Here is an 11,061-nt window from a genome sequence, read left to right on the forward strand (position 1 = left end):
GACAACAGCGAGGGCCTCAGCCTTTAAGTCTTAAGGCCACAGCCACTAGGACCTCTGTCCAGGAAACCCTCCCCAGTCTGCAAGCATGCCAAAAAAAAAAAACAAAAAAAAGAAAAAGAAAAAGAAGAAGAAGAAAGCCTGCCAAAGGAGAGAGGTCCGAGATCCACAGTGCTGCTGTCCAGAACACCCACCCAGTGGCCTAGCCCAGCCTCCTTCCAGGGTGTCAGCGTTTTTGATGATTCTGAGAAACAGCTGATATTTGTCATAGCTCGGGCCATCAGGCTGGCTTGAGCCTGGTGTTTATTCATGGAGGCCTCATACCCACATAACTGTCATTTCCTTGTGCTATGGTTGGGGAAACTAAGACTCAGTGGGGTAAAAAAGTGAGTACAAGCTACCCAGCTATTAAGGGACAGTGATCTGGGGTGACTCAGTTAGTTCAAAATACTTGGTATAATTTTGTGATTTTTGTCCCTTTTGGTTAAAAAAAAAAAATGTAAGGCAGGACTAGGGAGATAGCCCAATGAATACGAGTGCATGCTGCACAATCATTAGAGCCTGATTCTCTAGCACCCACACAACCAGCTGGTCATGGTCACACATGCCTATAACTCTAGTCTGGTGAGGAGCAGAGACCAGAGAATTGCTGGGGCTTGCTGGTTAGCCAGTCTGACTGAGGATGGCAACTCTGGGTTCAGTGAGAGATTCCATCTCAAGGAAATACACAGATGAGCAACAGAAGATACCCAATATCCTCTGGCCTCTGCATGCATCTGCACAGGGCATGTATACCTGCACACATACATGACCACATGACACATACCACACCACTCTTACATACTACATACATGCACAAAAATAAAAATAATAATTCAAAGGAGGCCTTCCCTTCACATTTTTTTTCTCTATAATTCTGTCCTAAAGCCACAGAGTTGCTGAGCAAAGCAGGGGCCCAGGACAGATGACGGAGGAACCTGGTGGCCCTAGGACAGGTATCGGAGGGGAAGATGGCGAATGTGCCTGGGCATGTGATGAGGGGGCATTAAAACTTGGCAGGATAGAGGGAAGTGTTACCAGGAAAGCTGAGGCCCTGCTGGAGCATTGGAGTCCAAATGAGGGGAGAAGGAGCCCCACTAGGAGGAGGGTAGTGGCACAAACCAGAGGAATACTATTGGCATAAGCAGAACTACTAAACACACTGGGAGTCAGGTTTGTCATTGTCCGAAAAGAATGTTAAGAAATTTAGAAAGAGGGCTACAGAAATGACTGAGTGGTTAAGGTATTTGCCTGTAAAGCCAAAGGGTCTAGGTTCAATTCCCCAGGACCCACGTAAGCAAGATGCACAAGATGGTGCTTGCATCTGGAGTTCATTTGCAGTGGCTGGAGGCCCTGGTGTACCTATTCTCTGTCTGTCTCTCTTCTCTCACTCTCTCCTCTCTCTTTCTCTTCTTGCAAATAAATAAATAAAATTAAGAAAGAGAAATGAAAATGAACCCTACGTATAGGATTAAAATCAGAGGGCTGGGCCAAGTGTGGTGGTACACACCTTTAATCTGAGCACTCAGGAGGCAAAGATAGGAGGATCACCATGAGTTTGAGGCCACCCTGAGACTATATAGAGAATTCCAGGTCAGTCTGGGCTAAAGCAAGATCCTACCTCAAAAACCAAAAATAAACAAGGTGGGTCATGTGTCTGGAGTTTGTGGTGGCTGGAGGCCCTAATGCACCCATTCTCTCTCTCTCTCTCTCTCTCTCTCTCTCTCTCTCTCTCTCTCTCTCAATTCATCTTTCCCTCTCTCATTAAAATCAGAGTGATAGCCAGGCGTGATGGCGCACGCCTTTAATCCCAGCACTCAGGAGGCAGAGGTAGGAGGATCACTGTGAGTTCAAGGCCACCCTAAGACTCCATAGTGAATTCCAGGTCAGCCTGGGCTAGAGTGAGACCCTACCTCAAAAAAAGCAAAAAACAAAATTAGAGTGACAGGTGAGCTCTTGCAAGCATAAGCACATAAAGAGAATTCCATATAGGTAGATGGCATAAACATGTGAGTGCACCTGACCTCCAGCTGTTGTTGGAAGGGACTTGGAGTCCTGATACCTAAGTACAGAATGCTCCACCTCATGAGAAATGCTGAATCCCCCTACCTGTGGCTGAGAAACAGGTGATGAGCCTGGAATGGGTTGTGTTGCCAGGAAGCAAGAGTGCTTAGGGGATGATGGAGACACACCTGGGGCTCAGGGGCAGCCTGACAGGCTGCCAGTGGCCCAGATCAGGGCAGTTTGAGTACCACAATAATGATGGTTACAGAATAACAAGTGACCAAAGAGAACATCAACAATGGGGCAAACCAAGAGCTGGCAGGTGTCCTCAAGCACCTTCTGCTGAGCAACTTTCTGCTGAAGAGAAAGCCATGGTCTCAAACTGAGGGCCATCCTGCACGGTTAAGGCTTCCAGTGGAGCCACTGTGACGGACTATAGGGACGAAAGACCCAGAACAACTAAATATCGTGTTGGTTCTAGATCAGACCCTTCTGCTCTGATGGATGCAATCAACTACTGACGGGATGTGAGGTGCACAGGACAGGATGTGATGTGTCCCTGTTCCCATCCTCCTGACGGGGTGTGCGATGTAGGTACACACTCTCATCTGCACGCAACACACACTGAAATGCTGGGAAGTCAGGCAGCCTAGGTGGACAGCTCACTCATATGGGGCTCCAGAGCGAAGATGCTTAGAGTAGTTGAAATTCGCTGTGAATTTCACCTTGTTCGAAAAGAACATGCAGGGCTGGGAGTATAGCTCATCAGTGGAGTGTTTTCCTAGCATGCACAAGGTTTAATCCCTGACATGGCTTTAAAAAAAAAGTGGGCTGGAGGGATGGCTTAGCGGTTAAGGCGTTTGCCTGCAAAGCCAATGGACCCAGGTTTGATTCTCCAGGACCCACGTTACCCAGATGCACAAGGGGGCACAACATCTGGGGTTCATTTGCAGTGGCTGGAAGCCCTGGCGCTCCCATTCTCTCTTTCCCTCTCCCTCTTTCTCTGTCAAATAAATACATTAAAATAAATTAAAAACTATGGTGCCATGTCACTCAGCCTTTCTCTTCCCTCAAGGGCCCATGCCTCATCTGGCTTGGGGAGGGGCTGTTCTGCAGGCCTAAGTGAGGGAGCCCAGCCAGAGTGCTGAGGAGGTGCCAAGGGTGGGGACCCCAGTGGGAGAAAAGGAGGCCCCTTAACTGATAGGAGCTCCACCTCTCACTCTCTCAGAGCAGGAGGGGGTTTCATGCCTCTGGAACCTACTGAGACAATTGCATAACCTAACAAGCCTTGCTTCCTGGAAAGCTGGGTGGGGAGCAGAAGCAAGGGGAATCTGTGCTCCCCCGCCCCCTTTGGTAACTCCTTTACCAACTCCCTCACTCAGACTTGAATCTATGACAGCCACAGAAGAACTGGGAGGAGCACCCCAAGTGTGCAGCAGCCGGGACCCTCAGCTTCCATGATTGGGCCTGACTGTGGAGCTCTGCCCAGGTTCACGGAGAAGAGGTCCCATGAGAGCTGTGCAGAGATAACTCTGCATGTGAGCCGTAAGAGTGCCATTGGGTCAGCAAACCTGGAACTGCAAGCCTCGCTGTCCTTCACACCTTCAACAAGGTGCCCGTCCATGCTCTAGGTTCTAGGATTGACAGCACTGCGCCATGGGGTCTGCAGTGGACTCTTACATGGTACCTAATGCAGCCAAAGTAGACAGGAAAGGAAGATGGCTACAGGGGGTTTAGCTGGGCCAGAGAGGAAAGAGCAGGCGCTGTGAGCCAGATGAGGCATGGGGTCATGGGGTCACAGATCCTGAGCACCTTTGGGGACAAGGACAGAGGGAGGACCAGGCCCACAGAAAGCTAGAGATGCAGATAGGGAACCAGGACTGCCGGCCACAGGAAAAAGAGAAATGCCTGCTGAGTGGGAAGACACTGGGGTCCCCATCAATCCAATGATAGCTCTAAATCATGGCAAGGCCCCACCTACACTGAAGAGTAACTTTCCCACTTAACCTGGCCAGTGATCTCTGTACCGCCAAGGTCAGCCTTGGAGATCATGTAAGCAGTAGGCCATACCCTCAGCTTTTCACCTGCAAGGTTTTGTGTTTGTGGGTGTGCCCATGAGCTACACTGAGCTCCCCTACAAACATGTGGGAGTCCAGTGAGAACCAGGACTGGGGAACTGTCTTAGAGTCTCCTCAGGTTTAGGCTTGGCTTTCTCCCTAGAGAGGCTGTATGACCCAAGATACTCCAGTAATTCCAAGAGAGTACACATTTATCATTGGGCTTTAAACCTGTCCCATTAGTGACAAATGGGGTGCCCTCTGAAAGACACTTCAAGGCCAGGCATGGTGGCACATGCCTGTAATCCCAACACATACACACAAGAGGCTGAAGCAGGAGGATGGCCATGAGTTTAAGGCTAGCCTGGACTGCAGAGACCCTGTCTCCAAACCAGTGTTGAACTTAGGGCTGGTAAGCACCCAGATCCTGTGCACACCAGTCTCCCTGGCCAGGCTTTAGCCCCACAGCAGCTGCAGGGAATTCAGACAGGCACTGGGGAAGCCCCTTTGCCTTGCTCCTGTTCACACACAGACATACCTGCTAGCACTGTCCCTTAACAGGACCAGGGATAGCAGGGGTGGGTGGTTTCAAGGAAAGCAATCTAGGTTACTGTTTTCCCCAGGCAATGTGCATTCACTAACCACCCCCTTCCACCTTTAAGGTTGAGTCTCTCCCCTCCCACACACACACAAAGGTAGGGTCTCGCTCCAGCCCAAGCTAACCTGGAGTTTACTATGTAGTTTCAGGGTGGATTCGAACTCATGATGATCCTCCTACCTCTGCCTCCTGAGTGCTGGGATCAAAGGCATGTACCACTATGCACCATGGCTAGGGTTGAGTCTTTATGTATCAGGTTCCCTACACAAAGAATAATGTTGATAATAAATCTATAAGCAAAAAAAAAAAAATCATGTCTGCCTTTCTCAAAGAAACAAGGAAGAATAATCTGTTTTATGAAATGTAAATTCTCCAATTATAGTAAAAAGTAAAATTAAATTGTTTTGATGCTTAGAAAAAAAATTTTCAGAAGAAGAAGGCTCTAAAAGCACATTACTTTTCTCAAGTGTTCCTCCCATTTTTCTTTTGTTCCCCCTTAAAAGCTTTTGGAAGTCTGAGACAGACAAAACAAAATCTGGGCACTCCTCCCACATCAGCCCAAGCATGAAAACTTCTGGCTCCGCGCAGATGTTTCCTTTAAGCTCCACTGGCTGTGTCAGCAGCGATGTGGCCCAGCCTTGGAGCCTGAGGACTTTCTACACTCCCTCAAAGACCAGAGCATCCAAGACTAAGGCAAAGGGGGTCCCAGCCCTTAGTCAAAACCAAACACAAGGCAGGAGAGATGGCTTAGCAGTTAAGCACTTGCCTGTGAAGCCTAAGGACCCCGGTTTGAGGCTCGACTGCCCAGGAGTTCGTTTGCAGTGGCTGGAGGCCCTGGCGTGCCCATTCTCTCTCTATCTATCTGCCTTTTTCTCTCTATGCCTGTCACTCTCAAATAAATAAATAAAAATAAAAAAAATTAAAAAAAAACACAAATAAATGGCCTGAGCCCCTGACCACCTGTTCAAGCTCTGCCCCCGGGCACCAGGCCCTGTGTTGGGAAGGCCTTGAGAGACAGTGCTACACCCACCCAGCCAGGCCCGAGCTCTCACGCAGACACAATGCTTGCGGAATGGAAAGAAAACGGACAAGAACAAAGCCAGGCACAGAGACACACACTTTTAATCCCAGCACTCAGGAGGCCAAGGAAGGAGGATTGCCACAGTTCTATGTCAGCCTGGAATAGAGTGAGACACTGCTACAAAAAACAAAGACAAGTTTCAAATGAAGTGAAACACTTTCGGGCAAATTAAAGTCTCTGTCAAACGGGGTGGTGCTCTCACCCCAACTCGAGGTCTTTGAGGGCACACTCTGGAGTCACCTGTGGAAAGATGTGGGAAGGAGAAGGGGCCCCGAGCAGCCAGCACTGCCCCAGTGTCCTGGACACCCCTTTGTTCCTCCTCTCCAAGAGAGAGAAGAAACTGCCACTTATGTGACTTCCAGAAAAATAAACAGACATGCATAGCTCAGCCCTGCCTTACACGATGCCCTAGAAGCCACAGGAAATGGATTGGTGCTCCAGGATGCTTCTTCAAACTGCCTTAGCCAAAACTCCTTTCCCTCACATCTTCTCAGATTGGCCTGTGTGAACCCAGGAGCATGTTTGGGATCCTAAAGTGTCTGAACATTATACTCATGTGGGAGGGTCGCTGGTGCCTCCACTCCAGAGTCCCTCTGTGTGCCCCTCGCAAGTCTGCAAAAGCCCTCAGGAAGATTAGTTACTGGGGAAAGCCGTTCTTCTCTGGGACTTCAAGCAGGCCATCCTTTTTGCCTATAAGGATAGGATTCTTAAAATACACTGTAGCAGACAGCTTCAGGTTCGCTGACATGAACTTTCAGACCAGGCACAGTTATGGAAGAAGGGATTTATTGGAGCTTACAGATCCAGGGGAAGTTCTATAATGACAGAAGAAGCTGGCCTGCTTTTCCAGGAGTAAACACAGAGAGAGGAAGCACCAATCAAAAGCCAAAAACCACACAGCACAGCACACTTTAGGAACTCCAGCTAGGCATACTTTACTTATCTTTAGATTGAAATCTGAAACCCACCACCACACCTTAAGATACATCTAGTGACACTGCCTCCAGCCAGGTGGCTGCAGATGCAAACTACAAACTAATAAAAAAAATCTGCATATATTGGGGGCTATATATTCAAACTAGCACATATACCTACTTTTTCAGTTGTGTGACCTGTCATGACCTACGCATCCTACAAAGAACCAGACATTTCACATCATGTCAAGTGCCTTCTCTGACATAAGTTTCGAAAAGGTCTACCCTCTTCAGGCTCACTTGCCAGGTCCACACAGCCCTTCTCTCTAATTACACCCAAGTCCTACTGGGCCTTTGTCCAACAGGCCAAGCAAGGCGTCCCAAGAATCCTTCTCCCTTCTTGCGAACTGAACTATCACGTGTTCTGATACTCCAGATTGGTTCTATACACTGTCCCAATAGTGCTGCCTCTAGGCAGGGCTAGAATGTGGCAGCTGTCTCTTCTGACACACATTGGTATATTGGACCAACTCATCCACAAACCAGACCTGGGATTTCCCCCTTATAGCATCTTGTTTCAGGAATCCCTTCCTATCAGCTCAGGGATGTGGATGAGAGGTGTGGGTGAAAAGACGATGTGGCAGAAGAATCAGGGTGACCTGCTTTGTCCTTGCTTGTGCCCACTGACCTGCTCAGGCCTAGTCCCTCTTGCCATGTGTGAACTTTTGCTGCTCCTCCCAATCTGATGACCTGGTGGCTCTGACATGACGGCAGTTCAGATCACTCAAGGGCCCAGGGTCAGGTACTGTCCCCACTGGGCAGTGTGGCAAGACAGGAACTGCTTTTCAAACTCTGTAGGAAAGTGAGGCTTTCCTGAAGTGGCCTTCCTTACTCCTGGATTCCAGAAGTCACCACCTTCCTCTTTGGCTTGCCAGTGAGACCACACAGCACACCCTTTCCTCGTCCAGCAGCCCTTGCTCCATGGAACCTGTCACATGGAGGAGGGAGGCCTGGGATGCAGAGCTGTTGGCTTCAGACGCACCTTATTCCAGGGCCCAGTCACAGCTGGAGTTTTGTGAGGTACTTGGTAGTTGAGTTGGAGCCAGGCTCTCACGTGCTGTATTGTTTCCTTCTAGAGCCAGAGGCCTAACAAATGCAATACTTCAGAGCATATGGGTGGGGGTGGACACAAGGCTCAAAACATCTATCTCAGAGAGGATGTCCCAGAATACCTCATGCCCCACAACACCTAAAAACACCAACATGGTGACCTGCTGAAACTTCATGGGGTTTTTTTCCCACCCTCTCACTCACAAGTGTTTTACTAGGTTTTCCAGTACTTGCCACTGCTAGTGCTTCACTGGCCTTACAGAACCTACTGTGAAATAAAGCAGGATGACTTACATAGACCAGAGAAAACAACCAACGCTTTGCTGTCCTTCCAGTTAAGAGATCTGCTTCTTGCTGATGGGAAATTGAGGAATGAAAGCCGGGCGTGGTGGCGCACGTCTTTAATCCCAGCACTCGGGAGGCAGAGATAGGAGGATTGCCTTGAGTTTGAGGCCACCTTGAGACTCCATAGAAATTCCAGGTCAGCCTGGGCTACAGTGAGACCCTCCCTCGAAAAACCAAAAAAAAAAAAAAAAAAAAAAGAAAGAAAAAAGAAAAGGAAATTGAGGAACTTACCTCATCAGTAGCCACAGCTAACCCAGAAGCTGTGAAGCATTTCAAAGTACTTCACCAGCAGAGCATCTGAAATTGGGATGGTCCTCTGTCATCTACCACGATCCCTCTGGCTTTCCCAAGATTAGAGAGACAGGCTAAACAATGAAAAGTGTGGGACAACCACTGCGCCCTTTGAGTCTTTGATGCTTCTGTGGATCTGTAGTTCCTCCCAAGAGCCAGTATGGCTTCTTATTTCTATCTTAGCCAAGAAAGGAGGCACTTTCTAAGCTTGAACTTCTAAACATTCTTTTTCCACACTTATTATATGTCCACCCCACTCATGCACATAAGGACAGAGAAATCGTGCCAGGATCCTCGAGACAGCACAAGCCAAACTTGTGCTGGAGCACCACTTTTTCAGTAGACTTTTTTTTTTTTTCTTCCCCCAAGGTAGGGTCTTGCTCTAGCCCAGGCTGACCTGGAATTCACTATGTAGTCTCAGGGTGGCCTCAAACTCGATGATCTTCCTACCTCTGCCTGCCAGGTGCTAAAATAAAAGGTATACGCCACCACACCTGGCCCCTTTTCAGATTTTTAAAAAATTTTTTGTTTATTTATCTGAGAGTGACAAACACAGAGAGAGAAAGAGACAGAGAAAGAGACAGAGAGAGAGAATGGGCACACCAGGGCCTCCAGCCACTGCAAACGAACTCCAGACGCGTGCACCTCCTTGTGAATCTGGCTAACGTGGGTCCTGGGGAATCGAGCCTTGAACTGGGCTCCTTAGGCTTCACAGGCAAGCGCTTAACCACTAGGCCATCTCTCTAGACCCCCTTTTCAGATTTTTAATTGATTTTAGATAGCACACAATGTAATACACTTTACTGACATTTCCATACATACTTTGTTCTTATTCACCTCTCAATCCTCCCCTACTCTCCCTTTTCCCTCTTGTTGGTCCCTTTCCTCCCCCACAGTAGTCCCTCCTTTGGCTTTCATGTTACAAACATTCCATTTTCCTCTTATTTCCCTTCCTCTTAGACCTTTTTCCCCTTTCTCACAGCCCTGATTTTCATGTCATATATATGTGTGTGTATATGCATATACAAGTATAAAGTTAAATCTACATTTCACATGAGACCATGCAATATTTATGAGTCTGGCTTATTTAAACATAATGATCCCCAGTTCCACACATGCTCCTGCAAACATCCTAACCTTTCCAGTTCAACAGAACTCCATTGTATATATGCGTTAACTTTTCTGTACCCACTTGTCTCTTGCTGGACATCTTGTTGCTGTGTGCAGCACACCAGTTAAGCATGGATGTGCATGAATCCTTGTGGCATGCTTAGAATCCTTTGAGTGTATATCCAGATGTGGTATGGTCCAGCATTTTTTGTTTTTTGAGGTAGGGTCTCACTCTTGTTCAGGCTGGTCTGGGATTCACTGTGTATTCTCAGGGTGACCTTGAACTCACAGTGATCCTATCTCTACCTTCCGAGTGCTGGGATTAAAAGCATGTGCCACCATGCCCAGCTGGCCCAGGATTTTTACCCAGTTCCATCCCCACCCTTTTGACTGGAGGACTCTGACAGCCTATGTCCCCTTATGTCACATCAAGCTCATATCCTCATCTTCAAATTGCTTTCTCAATGTATGTATTCATTATGGATTGTGGTGTATACGGTGGCATACAGGATTCCTGTTTAACTTGCCTTCGATCAATGCACTCTGATCTGCGACTTGTCGAGAATTTGGGTCCTGGATGAAGTAAACTGTCCATCATGGTGGTGCCACAGTTTTCCTACTTCTTCATAGAGCTTTCAACATAAGAATCAGAGTTCACCTCTGTTGTGCTTACATTCTGTAGGGCAGAAATGAGGAGTCCTCTATCACAGTAGGTCCAGGGCTCCTGCCTACCTGCTTGGCATCTCTTTCAAGGTTCTGCCAACCAGAAGATTCAGATGACCCTTCCAAGGTTAGAAGCTTTGCGTTCACTTTGGTCTCCAGTCTTTTTTAGTAGTATTTTTTCTTGTGGAAGAGGGCCAGATCTCATGTTGCCTGATGGCTTCAAGCTCATGATATAGCTGAGAATGGCCTTGAAATTTTTCATTGTCCTGCTGCTACTCCCCAAGTGCTGGGGTTTACAGGCATGTTCCTCTACTCTTGTTTTGAAACTGCTTAGTGTTTTATGACCCCTCCCTGATGTTTCATAATATTTCATGTTTTATCAACACTAGGAAGGCTGCTTGAGGGATGTTGTCATTTGATTATCAGCCAGCCTTCATTCTCTGGGGTCAAAGGAGAAGGCGGTCTACTCACAGTGCAGCCTGGTGGAATTGTCTCCACAGATATAAGGAGTCTTTCTTTCTTTTTCCAGGGGAACCAAAACTATCATCAGTCTTAAGAGCCCAAGGGAAGGAACTGATTCATGAAGTAGAGCATTTCACCCACAGCATTTCTGAGTTGCATTTCAGTTAGTCAAAGAGGGTGAGGTGTTGGCCTTCAAGGATCACTTGCAGAGGCCTCAGTGTGGGCTGGCATTGACAAGCTTGCTGCCATGCAAAGAAGCAGCCTGAATAAGGCTTTATCAGGAAGCCACCACCCTGTTTAGAACATCATCTTATTTCCCATTTAGTATTTCTACAGGTTCTGTGACACCCAGCACTCCTGATAGGGCAGAAATTAGCTCCTCCTTCTGCC

Source organism: Jaculus jaculus, chromosome 17 (assembly GCF_020740685.1).
Source record: "Jaculus jaculus isolate mJacJac1 chromosome 17, mJacJac1.mat.Y.cur, whole genome shotgun sequence".
Taxonomy (NCBI): Eukaryota; Metazoa; Chordata; class Mammalia; order Rodentia; family Dipodidae; genus Jaculus; species Jaculus jaculus.